General features: G+C 56.4%; 1 protein-coding gene across 8 annotated transcripts in view; it reads left to right on the top strand.

Annotated features, from left to right (window-relative positions):
- JAKMIP1 (janus kinase and microtubule interacting protein 1) overlaps positions 1–21336 on the top strand; it is a 134282-nt gene that overhangs the window by 12792 nt on the left and 100154 nt on the right. For 5 of the 8 annotated variants that reach the window (XM_047856550.1, XM_047856555.1, XM_047856556.1 and 2 more), the window contains exon 2: positions 19890–20008. The exons of 1 other annotated variant lie outside the window; for it this stretch is intronic. The gene's annotated coding sequence lies outside the window, so the exon portion shown is untranslated. Of the gene's footprint in view, positions 1–3854; positions 3986–11570; positions 11619–19889; positions 20009–21336 lie in introns of those variants that run through there. 2 more of the 8 variants (XM_047856553.1, XM_047856552.1) reach the window with 2 other exon arrangements.

Genomic DNA, 21336 nt, shown 5'->3' with positions numbered 1-21336 from the left:
CTTCATCACTCTCAACACCTTTACTTCCTGGCCAGACCAAGCCACTGACTTCTCCAACCGCTGTGTCCAGCTTCCCTGTGTTTGCTCATGCTGCCCCGCTTTCTGGAAACCCCATTCCACTGCCTTCCCCACCCCCATCCCATCTCCCAAGTTTGCATCCTGCTCTTCCTGCCTTCCACGAACATCTGCCTTAGCGAGCCACAGTGAGGAGGGTACATAAGGAACTGACCAGAGCGGTGGTTCTCTAAGTGGGATCCTGGACCAGCAGCATCAGCATTACCTGGGGGCATTTTAGAAATGCACATCCTTGGGGCACCTGGGCGCCTCAGTCGGGTTAAGCATCCGACTTCAGCTCAGGTCATGATATCGCGGTTCGTGAGGTCGAGCCTTGCGTCGGGCTCTGTGCTGACAGCTCAGAGCCTGGAGCCAGCTTCGGATTCTGTGTGTCCCTCTCTCTCTGCCCCTCCCCCTGCTCATGCCCCGTCTCTCTCTCTCAAAAATAAATAATCATTAAAAAATGCACATTCACAGGCCCCACCCTGAGCTACCGGGTCAGAAACACTGGGTTGGGGTCTGGCAGCCTGGCTTTTAACAAACACTGGGAAATTCTGACACTCCCTCCAGCCTGAGAACCAGGGCAGGAAGGGCTTGTCCCCACTTATCCTGTAGTTGCACAGTCTGTCTCTTGGGTTGTCACTAAGGGGAGGGGGGTCAGTCCTCCTGTCCTGCCGAATCTACAGCTGAGCACAGGGACCCTTGTTTCCCAAGGGCAGTTCCTTAAGGGCGGTTCTTCTCTGCCCAGTAAGCACATGCTCCAACTGGCGCTCAGAGCGAAGGGTGCTTGGTTTCCAGGGGTTTCTGGTGGGAGAAGGTAGATGTCCTGACCTTGGTCTACTGTACCTTGTCCCTCTTTGTGATGGATGTGTGATTTCCAGGAAAGAGGGAAAGGGCAGAGTGTGAAAACCAGCCCTGAGCCGGGAGTCACAGGGCCCGGGCTTGCATTCTGCCCACCTACTGCCTGTAACGTCTTGCGGTGGTCCTTTCCCGAGGGTATGTGTGGAGCGTCAGCCGCGTGCTGGGCACTTGGGTCCTGCTGTCTCAAAGCACACTGAGCAAGCACGATAATCATAGTTAATCACAGAACAATACAGCAGCCTTACCTCCCTCTAGATCTGTTTTCCCATTTGTAAAATGAAATGTTTTCAAAGAAAAAAAAAGTTGTAGGGGCACCTGGGTGGCTCAGTGGGTTGAGCATCGGACTCTTGATTTCGGCTCAGATCGTGATCTCAGGGTAGTGAGATTGAGCCCCGTGTTGGGCCGTGTGCTGACAGCACGGAGCCTGCGTGGGATTCTCTCTCTCTAACTCCCCCTCCCCCTGGCCCTCCTCCATGTTCGCACACATGTGCGCACTCTCTCTCAAAATGCATAAAAACACTTAAATTTTTACAGACAGCTACGCTGTAATGTGGTCAAATATACAAAGCAGGGCCATGATGGCTTATTACCGCATGCATTTTATGACCTTGAACTCTTACTGGTTCTAAGGTCAGTCCGTGAGAACAGGGAGGTTGATCTGGTGAAGATAGCTTTCAGAATGAAAAACTTGGGGTGACAGTTGTGGTCTTAACAGCTGTGGCATCCACGGCGTTGCCAGGCTTTTGTTGTGGTTGGGAAAACATTCTGCATTTCGAGAAGCCTCATATGCCACGTTGGCCATGGGTTAGGGTTTTGTCAGGAAGTTGCCTTGCGTTTGACCGGGGGTGATAGGAGAGGCCGTACAAAGGCCTGCACAGAGCCGAGTGTTCTCCTGGCAGCTCGGGTCCACGCAGCGGGTTAACATCTGGTGTGCAAGTCATTTGAGTTTGTGTGCTGTGTGGCTGAAAATGATCACACCTGAAAAGACAGAATCAAACACGTGTGCCTCCAGACCCCTGATCCCTGACCCCCGAGCGTCTTCGAGGGGCACCAGGGCTCCGTGGCACGGGGTGTGCGATCCAGGCCCCCGCCGTCACCTCCCAACCCCCTGATGTGCTGATGGTCCTGCTCCGTTTTAGACACTGGCCACCGTTGCTTCACAGGTGCCTATGCCTGTGTGTTGTCATCTGGCCGTGCGACTCATGTTTGGTTCTTTGTTGGGTCTTAGGCTCCGAGTGTCCCACGTGGCCCAGGCTGGGACCTGGGAAGGCGGAGCCCAGCCGAGCAGGAAGAAGAGTGCGTTAGGGCCAGCCCTCGCTTCACCTCGTCCCTGGGAGCAGACCCAGGGGGTCCAGTGCCCTCCTGGGAGGCTGTGGGTCCTGCCGGCCCACTGCTTCTGCATAAAGGCCTCGAGTTATCGGGTGTTTGGGAAGAACAACAACCACGCCAAGGAGGATGATATCTCCCTGAAGTGACACCTGGCTGTGTCACTCCTCTACTTAGCGGGCTCCCCGTGGCCCAGGATGAAGTGCACGATGCTTCTTGTCATCACGTCCGCGACCTCTCCTGATGCTCCTGCTTTTACCGGCTGTCTTAGCTCAGGCTGTCATAACAAAAATACTATAGAATGGGGGGCCCAGAACGATGGGAATGGAATTACTCCTGGTTCTGGAAGCTGGGAAGCCCAAGGTCAGGCTGCGAGTCAGTTTTTTTTTTTTAATGTTTATTTATTTTTGAGAGAGAGAGAGAGAGAGAGAGAGAGAGAGAATATGAATGAGCAGGGGAGAGGCAGAGGGAGAGGGAGACACAGGATGCGAAGCAGGCTCCAGGCTCCGAGCTGTCAGCACAGAGCCCAATGCGGGGCTCGAACCCACGAACTGCGAGATCATGACCCGAGCCGAAGTCGGACGCTCAACCGACTAAGCCCCCCAGGTGCCCCAGGCTGCCGGTCAATTTTGATGTGAGCTCTCTTCCTGCCTTCTTACTGTGTGCTCGTGAGGGGGCAGGAGAGGGACAAAGCAAGCTCACTTGTGTCTCTTCTTATAAGGGCACTCGTCCCATCTTGAGGTCCCCATCCCTTAAAGTCCCCGAAGGCCTCATCTCCAAATGCGAACACACTGGGGATTAGGGCTCCAACATACGAATTTGGTGGGACACACGCAGTCTGTAACACTGATGCCTACCTTAGGGACCCTGTGCCTTCCCTGAGCTTGCCAGGCCCCCTTCCTTCCTCCTGACTCTCTACATCTGTGCCTTCTTCCTAGCACTACCCTTCTGCTGCCTCTGGAGGTGGCCTCAGTCTCACGTCCTTGGGCGCCTTCCTGACCCCCGGGCCCCTGCACGTCTTTCTGTGACAGCCCGGAGCACACTGTGGGGCTGTCATCTTTCATAGTCTTCCTTGCTCACTGGCTGCAGCTCAGGACCCAGGTGGGGTCCGTGTTTGCGGCTTCGGTGCCTGGCCCGGGGCCAGCAAATGTGACACCTGATGAAGTCATCCTTGACCACCTTCCTCCCCGACTCAGCTGGCAGTCACCTGGCAGGGAGTAGCCCGACAGTAAGTACACCTTAATCCAAGCCCCCCCCCACCACCCTGTAATTAGTGTCCCTCTTTGAGCCCCTGGTCTCTTTCTACCTGTTTCATCCCCGCACCCCCCCTCCCACACACACCCCACCGTCCCCTTCATTTCTAGAGTCACCTTCTTGAGAGAAGCCAGGACACAGGCTCTGCGTCCCCTCCCTGCAGCTTTGGGCACACAGCAGACACTTGGTAGGTGTCTGTCGAAGAGCGCCCCAGGCACAGCACGCCACGTTGGGTGGCTGCTGTAGAAAGGATGTGGAAACCACAAACGAAATCGGCTTGAAAGTCACTGGTCGCCTCTGCTTGTTCCTGGCAGTGTGATTGCCTGTCAGCCCCGTGACTCATTTCAGCAGAGGTGGGACAGAGACGACCTGACAGCTGGGGCCTTTTCTGGGACTTCTTGAGGGCACTTTGCACCCCAGTAAAGAGGTGATTCCGAAATGGAGCAGGGGGTTTGCCAAAGGCCAGCAAGCGGCAGTTGAAAGAGCAAAGGTAGGGACTTGAGCAAATCCGTTACTCGCTTGAGGTTGAACTTCTGTCTCCACGAAATGAGGAGGATGACATGTGTCTCTCCGGGACCTTGTGAGTGCTGGGAGTATGTGTGTAAAGCACCTGATGCCAGGGGGCCACAGCCTTCTCCCCCCAGGTGTGCAGAACAGCCAGGCTTAGCCCTCTGCTCCATCAGTGTGGTTCCTCTGGCCTTCCTTTGGACGAGGTGATGTCTGGGTCACCCTCGTGGCTCTAGCCTCAGGCTGGGACCCACATAGCAGAGCGGGTAAGAGCATAGACACTGGAGCCAGACCACCTGCTCATCTTCCCACCCCTATTTGTTGGCTGAGTCACCTTGGCCGAGTAACCTCACCCCTTCCCGCTGCAATGCTAAAATGGGGACACTGAGAGCACCATGTCTTAGGGCTGCGGAGTAGTAGATAATTTGGAAAGTTTGGGAAAGTTTCTGGCACGCCGTGACGGCCGCGTGAGCGGGGACTGTAGTTATTATCACTTGGTGCATGTTTGTTGAATTGTGTTGAGTTCTGTCTGCTGGGAGAGGATGTGGGTATTGCCACGATGCTTTACTTTTCTTAAAGCCCGGGTATCAGTTCCCATTGCTTGTCCCCACCTCAGATTTTTCTCTCCCGTTCAGCATTTGTAAGGTTCTACAGTGAAAAGCTAAAGAAAACAGAAAGGTCCACACGCGCAGAATGTTCTACAGGAAGTTTCCTCATGTTCTTGTAAATGCTGATAAAAACTCTCAAACCCGCTCTTTGATGGGAGTTTTGCGACGTGGGTTTTGAATGGGAGTAGCAATTTTATCAGGCATATGTTTGTGTTTGTGGGTGTGTCTGGTGGGAAAGTGAAGTCGGTGGCTTTCTGTTGCTACTGGAAGCTTTTCATGGACTGGAATATTTTGAAACTGTAGCTTTATGGAAGCGTTGAGGCTAATTCAGCGGTATTTAATTTGCTGTCAATATACTTTGCTCTGGGAGGGTGATGGCACAGTGAGCCTGGCTGTTCCTCCCTAAAAATGTGCTTGGGTGCCTTCTGAGACTGTGCCTGGCACGGTACTAACTCCTGGGGATAGAAAGCAAACCGACACACTTCCTTGGGCAGCTGGGAAGTGGCCTCAGAGGCAGACGGACGTGGGTTCGAGTCCTGACTCTGCCACTCACACGCTGCGAAGATGGGGCAAGTGAGTTCACCTCTTTGAGCCTCAGTTTCCTCATCTGCCAAACGGGGATGACCCTGTTACGTGTTTCACAGGTTTTGAGGCTGGGTTGAGATGGGCACGCCCAGCACGTTACCTGGCCGCGAGTGGGCTCTTAGAAAGGGCCGATCTTGTCTTAGTTGCTGCTTGGGGCTGGGGGCAGCAGTGATGTTCTGAGAGACCCAGGCCCCCTGACCTGGGGCTGCCCCCCGGGCCACTTTCTTTCCTTTGCTCTCCACCTGGCAGACCGGGCAGGGTCACTGTTTGCAGAGGAGATGCCTGTGTCTGAGGGCGAGAGGCCGGCCTGGTTTCCTGTGGGCTTGTGGCTTTGTCCTATTGATGGCACCTGCCGGGGTTTCTGGCATGCCTAGGAGCAGGTGGTGGGGGCTTGGGGGAGGGTCCTCCGTGGGCTGGGCTTCCTGTCCGGGTGTGTTCAGTCCGCCTCTCAGCCGTTGGGTGTACCGAGTGCCCCCCAGGCAGGTCCCCTATGTGCCTCTGTGGGCCTCTCTAGCACTGTGCAGGAGGGCGGGAGATGGCAGAGCCTTCCAGCAGTCACAGGAGGTGAGCCGTGGGGCCTCAGGAGGCCACCTTGCCCTCACCCACGCACAGGGGGCCTGGTGGGCGGGCTCAGTGAGGGCCGCCTGGGAGGCTGAGGTTTGGGCAGCGGGTCGTTCCAAAAGCAGCAGCCTCACGTGGACCCCCCGCCCCTGCAAGATTTCATTGCTTAAAAAAAAAAAAAAAAACAGGGGCGCCTGGGTGGCTCAGTGGGTTACGCCTCTGCCTCTTGGTTTCAGCTCAGGTCACACTCTCACCGTTTGGTGAGTTTTAGCCCCACATGGGGCTCAGCGCCTACAGCATGGAGCCTGCTTGAGATTCCTGTCTCTGCCGCGCCCCACTAGCGCTGTCTCTGCCTCTGTCTCAAAATGTGTAAATAACAACTTAGAAAAAAAAGAAAAAAAAACCCACATTCGATAAGCACCATCCTTTTTTTCTTCCCGCTCGTTTGTGCGTGTTTTAGATTTTACTGGGGTCGTGCTGTGCCAACTTGGTAACCCGGCCTTTTCTTTGACTTTATTTTTTTTTAAGTTTATTTATTGATTTTGAGAGAGCGCACAAGTGAGTGGGGGAGGGGCAGAGAGAGAGAGACAGAGAGAGAGAGAGAGAGAGAAAAACCCAGGGAGGCTTCACGCTGTCAGCACACAGCCTAATGCAGGGTTCTAAACATGATCTCAAACTGTGAGATCGTGACCTGAGCCGAAGTTAAGAGTCAGATGCTCAACCGACTGAGCCACCCAGGTGCTCCTGGGCCTTCTTTTTAAACATCACAGCCCAGGCCGAAGGCTTCCCGGCTTCTCCCTGCGCTGGCCTTGGATGCTGGGCATCCCCAGGGCTGGGGGCGGGACTGTTGGTGCAGACAGGAAGCGGAAGGGGAGGAGTCAGCTCGGCTTATCCAGGTGGTGGCCGGAAGTGAGGCAAAGCGGAAGTGGGGGCGGGGTTGGGGCTGAGGCGTGAGGGTGAGCCTCGGCCCCCTGGAGGCCAGGTTATCCCTGGCGTGAGGAGGCCTGGCAGGGGTGGGGAGGGGAGGGCCAGCCGGCAGCGCCGGGGGCTCAGAGGCACGAGGGAGCTAGGTGCTTCCCAGGCGCGGCCAGGATGGTGGCCCCGACGTGGGTGGTGGCCCTGATGTTCCAGGGGAGGCAGCCGTCGTTGTTCCCCGGGTCGGGCTGCCGAAGAGGTTGCTTCGCGTCAGAGCCTGCAGTGGTTGTCTGAACTCAATCCATGCCACAGCCTCAGGAGGCGGGAGCGCCTCCGGCTCAGGTGGCAGGACTGGATGCACGTCCTACAGGCAGTAAGGGACGGAGCCATCAGTCAAGTCCAGGCTTTCTGGGGAGGCATCGTGGTGATCATGGAGGGCTTCCTGGAGCAGGTGGTGCTGTGGCTCATAAAGCTTCACCAAGCCCCGTGTGACACCAGGGTATAGGCAGATTGCGGGACGGGCAGTGAAGGGTCGGGGTTCCGTGGGGATTAGACCCCCCCACCCTCGGCCCCCTGTCCCATCTGTACAATGGGGAGATGGGACCAGATGGCCTTTTGAAGTGTCCCTTCCGAGTCTGGAGCTCACTTCTCCACGTCGATGTTTGCTAAATATTTTTCCCTTTAGGAAGCCTGTCGTCTGACTGCCAACGCCCCCTCTCTCCCCACGCTCCCTTTGTGGTTTCAGGGTTGTCAGTGGGTGTCCCGGCGGCGATCACTATTCATGACCACAAGGGCTGGAAAGCCTCTTATCTCTTTCTGGCCACCCAGGCTGCGGATGCGGCTAGAAGGTTCACCCTGTCGGCGGTGCCATGAAGCAGGCCCCGGAGCCAGACAGAGCTGCGTTCAACCCCCTGCTTTTCCACGGAAACCTGGGCCCCATCAGTCCACCTCCGAGAGCCTCAGTTTCCCCATTTGTAAACTGGGAGGCATTGTCTCCCAGCCCTTAATTTCCTCGGCCCCGCTCCCCATCCCGAGTGGGTCAGGGTGACGTGGAACAGTCGTGCTTCTCATTTTCTGCCGAAAGCCAGTCCGGCAGCAAGAGTAACAGGCAGCGGGGCCAGTGTTTGGAGAGGTACAAAAATAGGCCCCCATGTCCAACACCACTGCGCTCCAGCTTTAGGAATTCTTCCCTGTCCCCTGCACTTGGGCTGTAGGTCCTGTCTGGTCCTGCCTCCCAAGATGTCTTTATCCATTGCTTACCTCTGTCCTCTTCTCCCGTCACGAGATGAGGACACAGCTGCCTCCGGGGGCGGGCGGGGGGCGGGGCTCCAGGCAGCCCTCCATGTGGACCCTGAGCAACTGATCTGAAATGCACAGGTGTCCAACGTTTTCCTCCCTGGCATAAACCTCTCCATGGCTCCCTGCTGGGCTCGGGGTCACGTTCAAGCTCTTTAGGGATTTATAGTCCTCCCTCCCTCCCGCCAGGCGTTCGTTCACGCCAGGGCAGAACTGCCTTGTTCATCTCTCTATCTTTATGTTTTTCACATTTATTCATTTTTGAAAGGCAGAGAGAGAGAGACAGAGCGTGAATGGGGGAGGGGCAGCGAGAGAGGGAGACACAGACTCCAAAGCAGGCTCCAGGCTCTGAGCGGTCAGCACAGAGCCCGACGCGGGGCTCGGACTCACAAACCATGAGATTGTGACCTGAGCTGAAGTCGGACGCTCAACTGACTGAGCCTCCCAGGCGCCCCTCATCTCTGTATCTTTAGTGCCTGGGAAAGTATCTGGTGCTTCGTAGCTTCTCGGTGGTAATAAATGGTAATGAGGCCGTTTGTTGTGTGTGGAGGAGGGAGGGTACCTCATCTACTATGAGGCACGTCGGTGGTCGTTCTGTGCATGTCAGTATCACCATCTCTCGCATGGATGAGGAAACTGAGGTTCAGAGAAGATCGGGGTCTCGACGGGATTCAAAATGATCATTAAGTAAATATACGCGTACCCTTTAAGCATCTGTTACTTTAATCGGAAAGCAAAAGTCTGAGCCCTGAATCCAGAGTCTTTCTAGGTTCAGAGAGAGCCGAGGATCGACAGGCACGCGGCAGGGGCGGGCCGGGTATGGTCTCGGGCAGCGTCCGTCTGCCTGGACCTGCCTCGCGCCAGCCACTCTGGGTGAGTCCTCCGCTGAAATCAGGCCACCAGCATCATCGCCCGTGCGTAGCGATTCCCCGATGCAGTGACAGTGAGATGCGCGTGGGACTCTTTATCCCTTATATCTGCTGATTTCTAGTCCTTACCGTTTTCCCACCCTCAACATAAAACTGTTTCAAAGTGAAGGTCTCGCGAAAAGATTCCCACCACCCTCCGAACCACTGTCAGTGTTCTTTCCGGCCTCGTCCGGAGGTGGCGTGGATGGAGAAAGATGAGTGTCAACGGAACATTCTGCTTTGTACATAGAATGAAGGGAGCTCGCTTAGTTGTGCCCTGGTTCTCTCACTCCTGAGCTGAGTGACCTTGGGCGAGTTCCTCAACCTCTCTGAACCTCCGTGGCCTCAGCCGTCCCCTAGAGGATTCACCCACCCGCCGGGGTTGCTGTTCTCTGAGGTTGGTTTGGCAGGCGAGGAGGGCTTGAGCCGATCTGCAGTAAAGGGAGAGGGGAGGCAGGGAGCAGACGAGGAGGGGCCTCATCCAGGCCCAGAAGTGAGGTTTTCACTCTGAGGGCAGTAGGGAGCCCACGGTGTGAATATATTCCGCTGTTTTCTAACTCTTGGAGAAGTAGTAATGGCCAGGATCCAGGGACCCTGAATCAGGACTCTGCGTGGTTCAGGGTGACCGTGGATGAGGGGAAGGTGGGTGGGGGGGCTGCATGGGGTGGGGCAGAGGGTGAGGAGGTGGCCAGTGGGGACACACTGTAGAGGGAGGCAAGAGAAACCAGCCCTCTGCAGGGAGATGGGTGTCGTGGTCTAGTTGGGAGTCAAAGGGGTCAGAATGGAGACAAGGGTTTGGGCCACCAGTGGCTGGGGCTTTGCGTTTCTGGGAGCCCTTTCAAGAGAGCCTGGGGGTAGGCTGGACACACGCTGCACTTGCCCCTGGGGCCCTCGGGGAGGCGCTGTGGGCCTGTTGATGGGACACTGAGGCCCATGCAGCTGTGTGACTTCTCCAGAGTGACTCAGCAGGTTGAGAGCTCTGAGCCCCGGGTCCCTGCTTTTCTGCACTGTGGCCTGACTGGCCTCCTCTGCCAGCTCCCAAGGACAGAGGGGACTCCACAGTCAGGCGTGAGGGCGTGTGGCTTGTGTTTTCTCAGACCAGGAGCCAACGACCAGGGTCCGGCGTCAGCTGAAGATTCGTAATCCTCTCCCTCTGTGCCCAGAACCCCTTCCGGCTGCTCTGCCCTATTGTCAGAGGGTCTTCTTTACCCGATGATGCTTATTAATCTCGATTACTGTCATGTTTTCCTTTTCTACTTGGTTAACTCGGGGAAGTTTGTCTCTGGTCCCGAGTACATCTGACAAGGACACGGCTGCGTTTTGCGGACAGCTTCTCTCAATAAGCGCTCTGAGACTTGGGTCAAGAAAGTCATCATTTTGCTACAGAGCCATTCTTGTGACAACCGGTGACGTTTGAATATGAGATGTATGAGTGATAACATTTCCTGGGCTTGTTCGCCGTGTTGTGATTTCGTAACGTCCTTGGTCTAAAGGGGTGAAAACCACAGCGTTTTAGGGCGAGATGCTGTGATGTCTGCAGTTGGCTTTCAAATTGGTCTTAAAGATAAACGTATGAGAAACACGTATCTTGATCTGTAGATGGCGCAGATGTGGAAAAACGTGAACCAACAGTGAGTCTCGATGAAGGTATAAGGGTTTCATTGTATTCTTCTTGGAACTTGTCTGTAGTTTTGCAACTTTGAAAAAGAAAACATTTTTTTTTTTTTAATTTTTTTTTCAACGTTTATTTATTTTTGGGACAGAGAGAGACAGAGCATGAACGGGGGAAGGGCAGAGAGAGAGGGAGACACAGAATCGGAAACAGGCTCCAGGCTCTGAGCCATCAGCCCAGAGCCCGACGCGGGGCTCGAACTCACGGACCGCGAGATCGTGACCTGGCTGAAGTCGGACGCTTAACCGACTGCGCCACCCAGGCGCCCCAAGAAAACATTTTTAAAAGGGCTGCTGGGTTGGGGGGTGTCTCGAGTATCTGGGGGTCCGCCCGTCGGCCCTCTGCTCCTGGCCCTGTCCTGGTCTCTGTCGATTTGAGACCGAGGGAGCTGCCTGCCCCACAGTTAAATTCTAGGCAGCCCGTTGGGGTCCGGCTTTGAAAGAGCGGCAGCCGCTTTTGACAACATGTACTCCTTCCTCTATAGAGAAGTCACTACATTTCTAGAATCTTTCGTTGGGGACCAACTTCCCTTCCGGTTTTCATTTCTCCCCTCAAAATTTTCTTTGAAATTTTGATCGCCTTCTAAAATGACCGAGGTCGCATTTGTTGTTGTGATGATCCAAACAGAGAAGAGGATAAAGAAATTAATAGGTCCCTGTTTTTTCCATCGCCCGTGGGGTGGTTAGAGCCTCTTGAACTTTGTCCTGTGCTCTTGGGAACACATACAAACACCCACAGGCATCCAGTGGAGTTTGACGTCTTGTCATTTTTATCCTTTGTTAACCTGGCTGGCCAGCCGGCTCCCTACTTCTCCTTGAAGATGCAGCTTGGGGGTCATCTCCTCCAGGAAGCCCCCCAGGCTCTCCGTGCTGACCTCATCCTTTGCAGTCATCCGAATCTGAGCTGCCTCCCCTGCCAGGTCTTGGGTAACCCGAGGGCAGCCACTGTTTCCCTTTCGCTGTCTGCACTTGAGCTGGGAGCCCAGGAGACGCACAGTCAGTGTTTGTGGAGCCAGCAAACGGGCAGGGGAGGCATCCTGAGTGAGGAAGCCGCCTGAGCAGAGCCTTGCAGGTGAGAGAAGCTTTCTCATTCAAAACGTTCCCCCTAGCCCCCGGGGGAAGAGAGTGCCAGGGCCCTGCGTGTCTGGGGACAGAAGGTCACTTTAGGGAATGTGGACACTGCCTCCCTGGGGCTACCCATGCCCTGGCTGATTCTTTCCTGGCACAAATGCCCTCTGTGGGTTGGGCCGATGGGGTGGCTATGAGCTACCGAAGGGCTGGGCCGGGGCTGGGTCCTCTCTTCTTCCCAGGGCTTAATAGGGCCTGGTTTGCTGGGGGGGGGGTGGGGGGGTGGGGGGGTGGGGGTGGCTCTTGGGGGCGACAGGAAGAAGCGAGGCCAGGGCTAGAGCAGCCCAGGCTTTAGATGTGGACCTGGCCTGGGTGTCTCTCTCTCTCTCTCTCTCTCTCTCTCTCTCTCTCTCTCTCTCCACGATCCTGCCTCCTTCCTCATTAGGGGCGCTGTTTTCCACAGCCGGGCTTTGTTAATGTCTGCAACACATCTGATTGATGCCAGGGACCGGGTCACTGCCAGCTTGAGGAGGCTGAGAGTGGAGTGAGGGTGGAGAACCCAGTGGCAGTGTAGACCAAAGCATCCCTCGCTCTGAGAAGCTCTCCCGAGCTCGCCTCCACTTCAGGCCGGAGGGACCGGCTGGCCTGATGGTGGGCTTGTAGACCTTAGGGCATCGGGCCACCGTCTCTAAGGACTTACGTTGCAGGAAGCGAGTGGGGCCGGGAATCCCCACGTGGTGCCGTGCAGGTTGTGTTCCGGGAGAGGAGTCAGTGTCGTTTGGGGAAATCGTGGAGGAGTGAGGAATTCTTCTCTTCTGTTAGTGGTTGACTGCTAACGGAAATGTCCTTACCGCTTGCCTATGACCTGTCTACATAGCTTTGCAAAGATATCCCCCTCACCGGTTTCGAATTCAGCGCTCTCCCCGCCGAACGGAGGCATGAGCGGAGCGGGAAGTGAACTCGGAACGTCGGGGCTCGCCGCCTTCCCCGGGGTTGTGTGCCAAGCCCTGTGGGGGGAGGTGGAGTTTGGAGGCGAGAATGCACGATCCTGCCCTCAGGGAGCAGCTGGCCTAGGTGATTTTGGAGGTTGAAACACGGGTATCCAGGACCTGCAAAGGTTCCGCTTCCGTCGTCCCGCCCCCGTCTCTAGTTTGCACGTATGTCCTGGGCATTAGGTTCCGAACAAATGCCGAAGCAAATTGAAATGGCTTATGTGACGGCAGGCCCTCCGCCCTCCCTCTCTCGCGGTTTCTTGTCTGCCGTTCCACCTAAACTGGCATTCTTTGCTGCTGGGACCGTACTGTATATCTGGCGATAAGGGCAGTGGCGGTGATGGTGGCAGTGAATGTGTGGGTGGCAGGGGCGGTGGCGGGAGCGGTGACTGCACGAAAACTGGAAATTCCAGGCACATAGTGGGCATTCTTAGAATCGCTCGAGCCCTCACAGCAACCAGTGACTCGTAACTGTCATGGCCCATTTTCTAGGTGAGACCCCCGAGTCAAAGGGCCACCCCGTCGGTGCCCGGTAGAGGAAGATTCGAAGCCTGATAGACTAGTTTTTTTTTTTTTTTTTTTTTTTAATATGAAGCCAGGAATACCCAAGTGTGGAAATGCACATTCGGGGGCCCCCAACCCATTGGATCAGCACTGCCGGGCAGGGGTCCGCTCAGGGAAATTCAGGGCACTGGTAGGGTGTTGTCACTCTTTAATGGGCCCCAATCCCCTGGGGACCTCGTTTAAACATGCAGGCTCTGGTTCGGCGGGTTTGGGTGGGGCCCGAGACGAATCTTCACAGGAGCCCGCGGATGCAGACCGGGCTGGCGCTTCGGGCGGCCAGGCTCTCGGCGACAGGTCCTCACGCCCCGGATGGCTTAGCGTCACACGGCGGGCCGGCTGACACGGACTGCGGGCACCCACCCCAGAGTGTGGGATTTAGTAGGCCTGGGGCAGACCTGAAATCTGGTAGCCCCAGTGAGCTCGGTGGTGAGGCAGGGACTCCTGGCACGGAAACCACACAGGGCCCTAAACCAGAGATTTCTGCTTTGACGGCACATCCGAATCAACTTCAAAACCGCGGAGACCCGGACCCCACACTGAAGTCCTGAGTCAGGGGGACTGAGCGGAGCCCAGGCATTCTGGATCATTCTCGTGTGCACCCCCGGTCGAGGCCCCCCCGCGCCGGAGTTTTTCTTTTTACGCTGGCTGCCTAGGTGCCCGGAGAGGTGACAGTATGAGTCAGGCCCACCGCCAGAAAGAGCTGATCGGTGGCCAGGTGGCGTCAGGCGATGGCACAAAGAAGAGGTTCTCCGGGTGTTGCCGGGGGGCGGCGGGGTTGAGAGCAGCTTCTTGGACCGAGTGCTGGCCCCTCTTGGGTCCCCTGGGCTGCCAGACCCGGGCCCTGGGGAGCGGCCTCTGCTTCCGAGCCTCCCCTTCCTGCCCGGGGTGGGGGAGGCGCCTTGCGGTCGGACGTCTACACGGACTCTGCTTCTGCTGCTCCCCTGCTGGGCCGTGTGACCTTCGGCGACTCGGTTCCTCTCTCTGGAGCTCTTTCTTCTCTGTAAAGTGGGAGAAATAAATGATCTGCGCCAAGGAGTTCCTTGAGAAATAACATGGCTCAGTGCCCGACACCCAGGAGTCAATCAAGATCGGGTCTTGTGTATGTCCGGGTAGGGTAGGTTGTCACGTGCGGCAGCTGGCGGACGTTGGTGGCAGGAGAATCCCCAGGGGTCTGCAGGGGCTGGTCTCCGTGAGCCTCCTCAGCTCTCCAGGTGTTCTGATGCACAGCAGTTAGAGCACCGCTGATGTTACTGTGATGACCTGATGGCTGGGGAACCTGATCATTGGTGGTTATTGTTAGCCAGTAGCCAGGAAGGACGCCCAGATGTCATAGGCTTACGAATTAGCGTTTTTATTTTCTTTGGGGAAGTACCCACGAGTGGAATTTCTGGATCGCATGGTACTTCTATTTTTAATTAAAAAAAAAAATTTTTTTTTAACATTTATTTTTGAGAGACAGAGAGACAGAGCATGAGTGAGGGAGGGGCAGAGAGAGAGGGAGACACAGAATCCGAAGCAGGCTCCAGGCTCCCAGCTGTCAGCACAGAGCCCGACACGGGGCTCGAACTCACGGACCGCGAGATCTTGACCTGAGCCGAAGTCGGCCGCTTAACCCACAGAGCCACCCAGGCGCCCCTCTATTTTTAAGTTTTTGAGGAACCGCCACACTGTTTGCCACAGTGGCTGACAGTCTGCATTCCCACCAGGGTCCCTTTTTCTCCACATCCTCACCAGCACCTGTTGTTTCTTGTGTTTTTGATTTTAGCCGTTTTGGCGGGTGTAAGGTCGTACCTTACTGTGGTTTTGATTTCCATTTTCCTGATGACGGGCGACGTTGAGCGTCTTTTCCTGTGTCTGTTAGCCATCTGGATGGGTTCTTTGCCTATTTTAACATGAACTCGTTTGTCTTTTTATTGTTGAATTGTAAGGTCTCTTTAGGCCTTACATGTAGGCCCTCAATGTAGGCCCTTCATTGGGTACATTGCTCCCATCCCGTGGGTTGTATTTCCATTCCTTTATGCTGTCTGCATCCGTTTTGTAACCTGCCATGACAGCCGTAGGTTGGGGGACCGTTGCCTTAGCCGCCACCAGAGTCCTACTGGCCCTGACGAAATAGGACTTGGTGGAGGATGGGGAGGTGGGGGCGGAGGTGAGGAAGGAGACAGAGGCCCGGGCCGGTCCGGGCCAGAGCAAGACAGTGGGGACAGAGAGACTAAGCAGCTAGCCCCGGCAGGACTTGGGGCCTGTCAGGTGTAAGAGGGAGGGAAGGGGGTCTCACAGGTCTCTAGGACCTGGGTGATTGACTGGAGGAGGGTGGCTCTTTGCCGAGCCAGGTCTCATCCCGGGGAGGAGGGGCATGTTTGGAGCAAGACGGATTCCAAGAATTCTATTAACAGCAACCGTCACTGCGTGCGGCCCGTGGGCCAGGCCCTTTTCTAAGTGCTGGGCGTGGACAGCTGGATCCAGTGCTTCCCAGACCCTGAGTGGTAGAGACTGTGGTTGCAGACGAGGAAACTGAGGCACGGGGAGGGTAAGAAATTTGCCCAAGGCGCACAGCTGGCGTGGGGAGCTCAGAGCGTGTGCTTTTAGCCTCCAGTGTCCACTGCTGCTTAGATGGAAGCCGTCTGCTAGACCGACCTTGCCTGTTGGCTGGGTTGCACACGTGATATCTGTCGTGGCCGAATGGTGGCCTCCAAAAGAAATGTGCGCGTCCTTACTCTTGGAGCCTGTGAATGTTACTCTGTGCGCCAAAGGAGCGAGTATTACCTTACATGGCAGAAGATGTGAATAAGAATTTGGGGAGGGGGGGGGAGCTTCTCCTGAATTATGTGGGTGGGTCCTAAATCCAGTGACAAGTGTTCTTATAGGAGTGAGGCAGGAAGTGTGACACAGGAGAAGGCAGCGTGAAGCTGGGGTAGAGGCTCCACGAGCCGCCGGGAGCTGGAAGAGGCAAGGAGGGAGTCTTCCCGAAACCCCCCGGGGGAGTGAGGCCCTGCTGAGCCCGTGATTTCTGCCCCGTGATCTGAATTTGGGCTTTGACCTCCAGAACTGTCTGAACTCTGCAGGACCCAGGCCTCCGGCTCTCAGGGGGCACGGCCGTTTCTTTCCACTGAAAGCCCCGCAGAGCCTGAAGCTGGGTTTGATCACGAGGCAGCAGAGCGGAATGTTCCAGCGCGTCTCACGTCCGGGGCCGTGGCCTCGCACGGTCACGGTGGAGCTGGTGTGGATATGCTGCTTTGCGGGTGGCGGGAGGGCAGAGCGGTGAGCAGCTTTGCAGGCGCGGAGGGGCGCGGGCTCGCTCCCGCACGGTGACCGCTGGTTCCCACAGATGTGCCACCGTCCCGTTGCAGCCCCACAGCCCCTCCCGAGACTCGGCCTGGACTGCGTCCACTGGCCCATCGGGCCGTGAGCGGTGCTGATGGCGAGGGACCCGGGCTTTGGGATCGGACACGCTTGGGTCCCACGCCCAGCTCCTAGCTGGGCGACTTGGGGCAAGCGTCAGCCCCTCTGAGCCACTCTTCTCCCCTTGACGGTGGGGGTGCTGGTGACAAGGTAAATGCCGCCCCCTTAGCCGGTGGCCGTGACGGCGGCAGAGCCGATGGATGGGATGAGACGGCGGCTTTCCCACCGCCGTGACTGCCTCGTGCAAGTCAACCCCTTCCCTAAAGTGCAGTCCCATCTGCGTTTGGGGAATCAAAAAATGGGAACCTGCATCTGGAACGTGTGGAGAAGTCAGACCTCTGGTTTCACCCAGCCCTGCCTCTCGGCTCCCCAGGGACCTCAGCGGGAAAGACCAGGGCCAGGCTAACGTGGGTGGGGAGCTTCCCGGACCCCCGCCGACCTGACTGCGCGGGAGCAAGCCCGGCTGTGCTGCGGGGCTGTGTCCTGGCCCCCGGGGGGCCTTCCTGCAGCTAAGTCGCGTCCGTCACTTGTCACACCGGCGGACCACACTAGTTCCCACCGCCCTCCAGGAAGACAAGGGCCAAGTTTGGTAGTGGCCGTCACGAGCCCCCCTGGTGACCTGCCCCCCGATCCGGCTGAGCTCCCAGCCCCCCGTCTGGGTCCGGCCTGCCCCGTCCCAGGCATGGCCGAGCCCGAACGTGGGGTCTGCCCGTGCAAACCGCCTCCCCTTCCTGGCTCCTCTACCCCAGCAGGGAGGCACGGTGTCCCCACTGTGCCGACCAGACATGAGGGTGCCCCAGCGTGGCCTGTCCCTTGGCCGCCTGTGTCCCGTGCATCCCCCGGTGCCCCTGGTGATCCTTCCTGCCCACCTCCCCGCCATGTGGGCTCCTTGCTTTCCCCTGGTGCGCCAGCTCCCTCTGCCTGGAGTGTTCCATCCCTTTCCACTGGGTCGGCCCTTTCTCCTCCTTCAGAACTCTGCTCAGCATCACTTCTTGCTCAAAGTCTTTGGGGAACCTCCGTGTCCAGGACAGTTTGCCCGCCCCCCCCCCCCCCCCCCCCCCAGTGGCCGGTTTCCTTTCTTGCAGAGCACCTGTCCGGGGTTCGGCATCTGCTCAGCTATAGGTGTGTTGGACTAGCGTTTGCTCCTCCCACTCGAGGGGGACGCCTGCATGTTCCTTCTAGACGCTAGATTCCCAGTACCCTCGGGGCCTGCATGGAGGAGGTGGCCAGCGGGCGTTCTCCCACCGGATGGCAGGAGAAATCGGGGGGGCATACGCATGGTTCCTCCAAACAGCTGCCTTCTCTTACTCCTTTGGGCTCTAAAACTGTGCTCTGATTGACGCCCCCCACGCCACCCCATGCCCGGACCCCCCACCCCGGTCGGCTCCTGTTGGTGCTGAATCTCAGGCCACGGTCTCCAGGACTTTCCCTGAAGCTCGGGCCCCCACAGGACTGTGGGATTCCTTGGCAGAGCTCGACACCCTCTTTCTCTACCCAGTGGTCTTCCCTATTGGACTGACGCCTTCACAGAGGCGGGGAGGGACCCACCCGCACGTGTGCTCAGAGCAGATGCTCACGGGGCATGTGGGACACCAACAAGTTGGACCCCATAGGTGTTAATCATGACCCTGAGCATCTGCTGTGTGTCACGTGCTGCGCTGGGCCCTGGGGGAACCGCCGTGAACACGCCGGGCCACGTCCCTGCCCTCCTGGAGCTCGTCTGCCAGCGGGAGAGATGGGTCACCCACACAGACAAACATGTGACGCGGGAGGTGGTGCTGAGATCTAGAACTATGTTAAAGGGGGTCCAGAGAAGCCTGAGGGGACTGAGGGGACTGAGGGAGGAAGTTGTGCAGGCATTTGGGCGAAGAGTGGTCCAGAGAGAGACAGGTAGCAAGTGCAAAGGCCCTGTGGTTGGCCCTGTGCTTGGTCGGTTGAGGGACAGCAGGGGTCCAGTGTCGCTGGAGCAGGGGCCGAGGGAGGGAGGCTGTGAGAGGGGATTGAGTAGGACGGGGCCGTCACGCTCTAGCGTGGTGCCTACGCATGGCGAGGATTCGGCGGTCCTGAGCAAGGAAGATCATCACCTTATGGACTAAATGTGACCGTAATCATCAGGGGAGAGAGTGTCTGGGCTGGAAGGCTGGGGTCAGCGATGTCAAAGTCCACTTCATGGTCAAAGAAGTTAAATTATGAAGCGTGGGCTCAATCTGGCAACGTGGCGGCCAAGGGAGGGTGAGTGGAGGTCAGGGTGAGGGGTGAGTGGAGGCCGGTGGGGGTGACGCCACACTGCAGAGAAGTGAGGAGGCCATCCGGACGACAGATGGAGACAGCCCCGAACGACTGTGGACAAGCAGAGAGAGGCAGAGGTTAGGGGGATTGGGCGCAGGGGGGCTCAGTTTTGTTTTAATGGGGGCGACCTGAGTATGACAAGTGGATGGTGAGGCGCCCTTGGAGGGAGGACGGCGTGGGAGGTTTGGGGAAAGGTGGGAAGGAGAGGGGGCCAGGGTCAGGGAGAAGAAGGGAGTATTGCTTTGGGGGTTCAGGCTTGAGGATGATGGTGTCTGGTTCCCAGTTCAGCTTTCTTCTGCATCCGCGAGATGGAAACGCCACTTTCTTCTCTCTCCTGAACGTTCTGTGCTATTTTTCGCAGCTGCTTTTGATTCAGGCATAAATAAGCACCTTCTAGTTTTGTGCGCGGATTGCTTATTGCTATTACGTTGGAAAGCGTTTTTTTTTTTTTTTTTTTTGTTTTGTTTTGTTTTGTTTTTTTTAGCACTTAGCCACTATCCAGTGCTTTGGGGGACCCTAAAAACCCCATCCGTGTGTTTTGGAGCAGATGTGTGACTTGACCTCTCCCCTCTCCATTTCTTCCCGGTTTTCTTGGCCCAGACCTACCCTCTCCCATGTGCTCGGTTCTCTCCCTCCCCTGCCCTTGGTCGGAGCGGCCACCTTCTCTTTCCAAGAATTCTCTTGGTTCACACAGCCTCCTCCCCCTGCCCCCAAATGGAAATAGCTTTCCTGGCTTCCCCTGTTCCTTAGGGCTGTGATGTCAACAGGTGTCTGTGTCCGTGTGGGGTTCCCCCCCACCCGAGAAAGGGGATCTCACTGCTTGTGACTGGCTTTTCCCCACACGGCAGGTGTGACAGAAATTGTCCCCCAGCCTCCACGGTTTGGGCACTCTGCGCCTTAGTTAACTAACCAGTTCTCTGCCATCCCCGGTGTCGTGGACCATCCCCTTGTCCAATTACCCCCTTAGGACCGAGCCGAGAAGTGATGTTAGGGAGCCAAAAAGCGATCCATATTTAAATTTTTCACAGAAATTGTCAAACAGCACTCCAGAAAAAGTTGCGCCAACTTGTACCCACCGAGAGTGAATGAGAATAGCAGTTTGCCAGAGCCTTGCCAACAGTGAATGTTGCAGGTCTCGGCTGATGTGGTAAGTGAGAATTCTTCTGGTCCCCGTTCCGTCGGTTACATCTTGTGTTGTGTGTACCGGCCACGTGCTTTCTCCTCTTCGGGGAACCGTTTCTTCATTATTCACACTAATTCCGCGATTGGTGTGTTCTCAAAACATCTTTGATTTTTTTTTCTTTTTAATTTTTTTTTAACGTTTATTTATTTTTGAGACCGAGAGAGACAGAGCGTGAACGGGGGAGGGTCAGAGAGAGGGAGACACAGAATCTGAAACAGGCTCCAGGCTCCGAGCTGTCAGCACGGAGCCCGACGTGGGGCTCGAACTCACGAATCACGAGATCGTGACCTGAGCCGAAGTCGGATGCTCAACCGACTGGGCCACCCAGGCGCCCCCAGACCACTGTCATTTGTAGAGCCCTCCTAACCCGTTAAATACATTCGCCTGTGGTCTGTGACATGCGACTAATGTTTTCTCCCCACTTCTGGTTTGACGCTCTTGCCTGTGATGCGATCTTTTCCTCCATGGAGCTTCAACACAGGTGTCTTCTGTGGCTGCTTAGGCTTTTTGGTCTCCTTTGATGGTTATTTCCCGGAGATTTCTTAGTTTTGTGGTTTCTTTGCGTTTATTGAGCACGTGACCCACCTGTAAGTTGTTTTGCTGTAAGGGTCTCAGTGGACGTCTGCTCTTACCTGTTCCCACGCAGTTAGTCCTTTGCCCGGTGTGGCAGCAGGGGCTCAGCTGCTCTCTCTTGCCTTTTACGTGGGTCAAATTCCTGTCCGCCCTTGAATCTGTGTTTGGACTGTGTCTTCTGTCTCGTCGATCTGCTGAGCAGCCCAGTTTTTCTCCCCCTGGAGAGAGACACAAACTTCCAGCTTGAAGTTTTCAGACAGCTTTTGTTTCAAGCTGAAAAGATGAACTTCTTGGGGTGCCTGGGGGGCCGAGTCGATTAAGCATCTGACTCTTGGTTTCGGCTCAGGTCACGATCTCCTGGTTCGTGGGTTCGAGCCCCGCGTCAGGGTCCTCACTGGCGGTGCGGAGCCTGCTTGGGACTCTCTCTCTCTCTCTGCCTCTCCCCTGCTCGCTTGCTCTGTCTCAAAATAAATAAGTAAACTTAAAGAATAAAATAAAAAGACTCCCTATCAGAAGTTGGCCGCTACCGTCTGGGAGGGGTGGCCCGGGGTAGGGGGCTGTTGATTGTCCTCCACTTCAGCCTTTCTGGAATGTCCTCGTCCCTGCTTTCCATTTGGTCACAGCCCACCCCTGGCTCTAAACCCTCATCTGTATTTGACCTATGGCCATTTGCCCGCCACCTCCCAGATGAATTCGCCAGGGGCTTCCGAAGCCACCAG

This window comes from Prionailurus viverrinus, chromosome B1 (genome assembly GCF_022837055.1).
Source record: "Prionailurus viverrinus isolate Anna chromosome B1, UM_Priviv_1.0, whole genome shotgun sequence".
Classification (NCBI taxonomy): Eukaryota; Metazoa; Chordata; class Mammalia; order Carnivora; family Felidae; genus Prionailurus; species Prionailurus viverrinus.
Note: the sequence above shows the minus strand (reverse complement) of the source record. Positions and strands in the feature narration are given on the sequence as shown.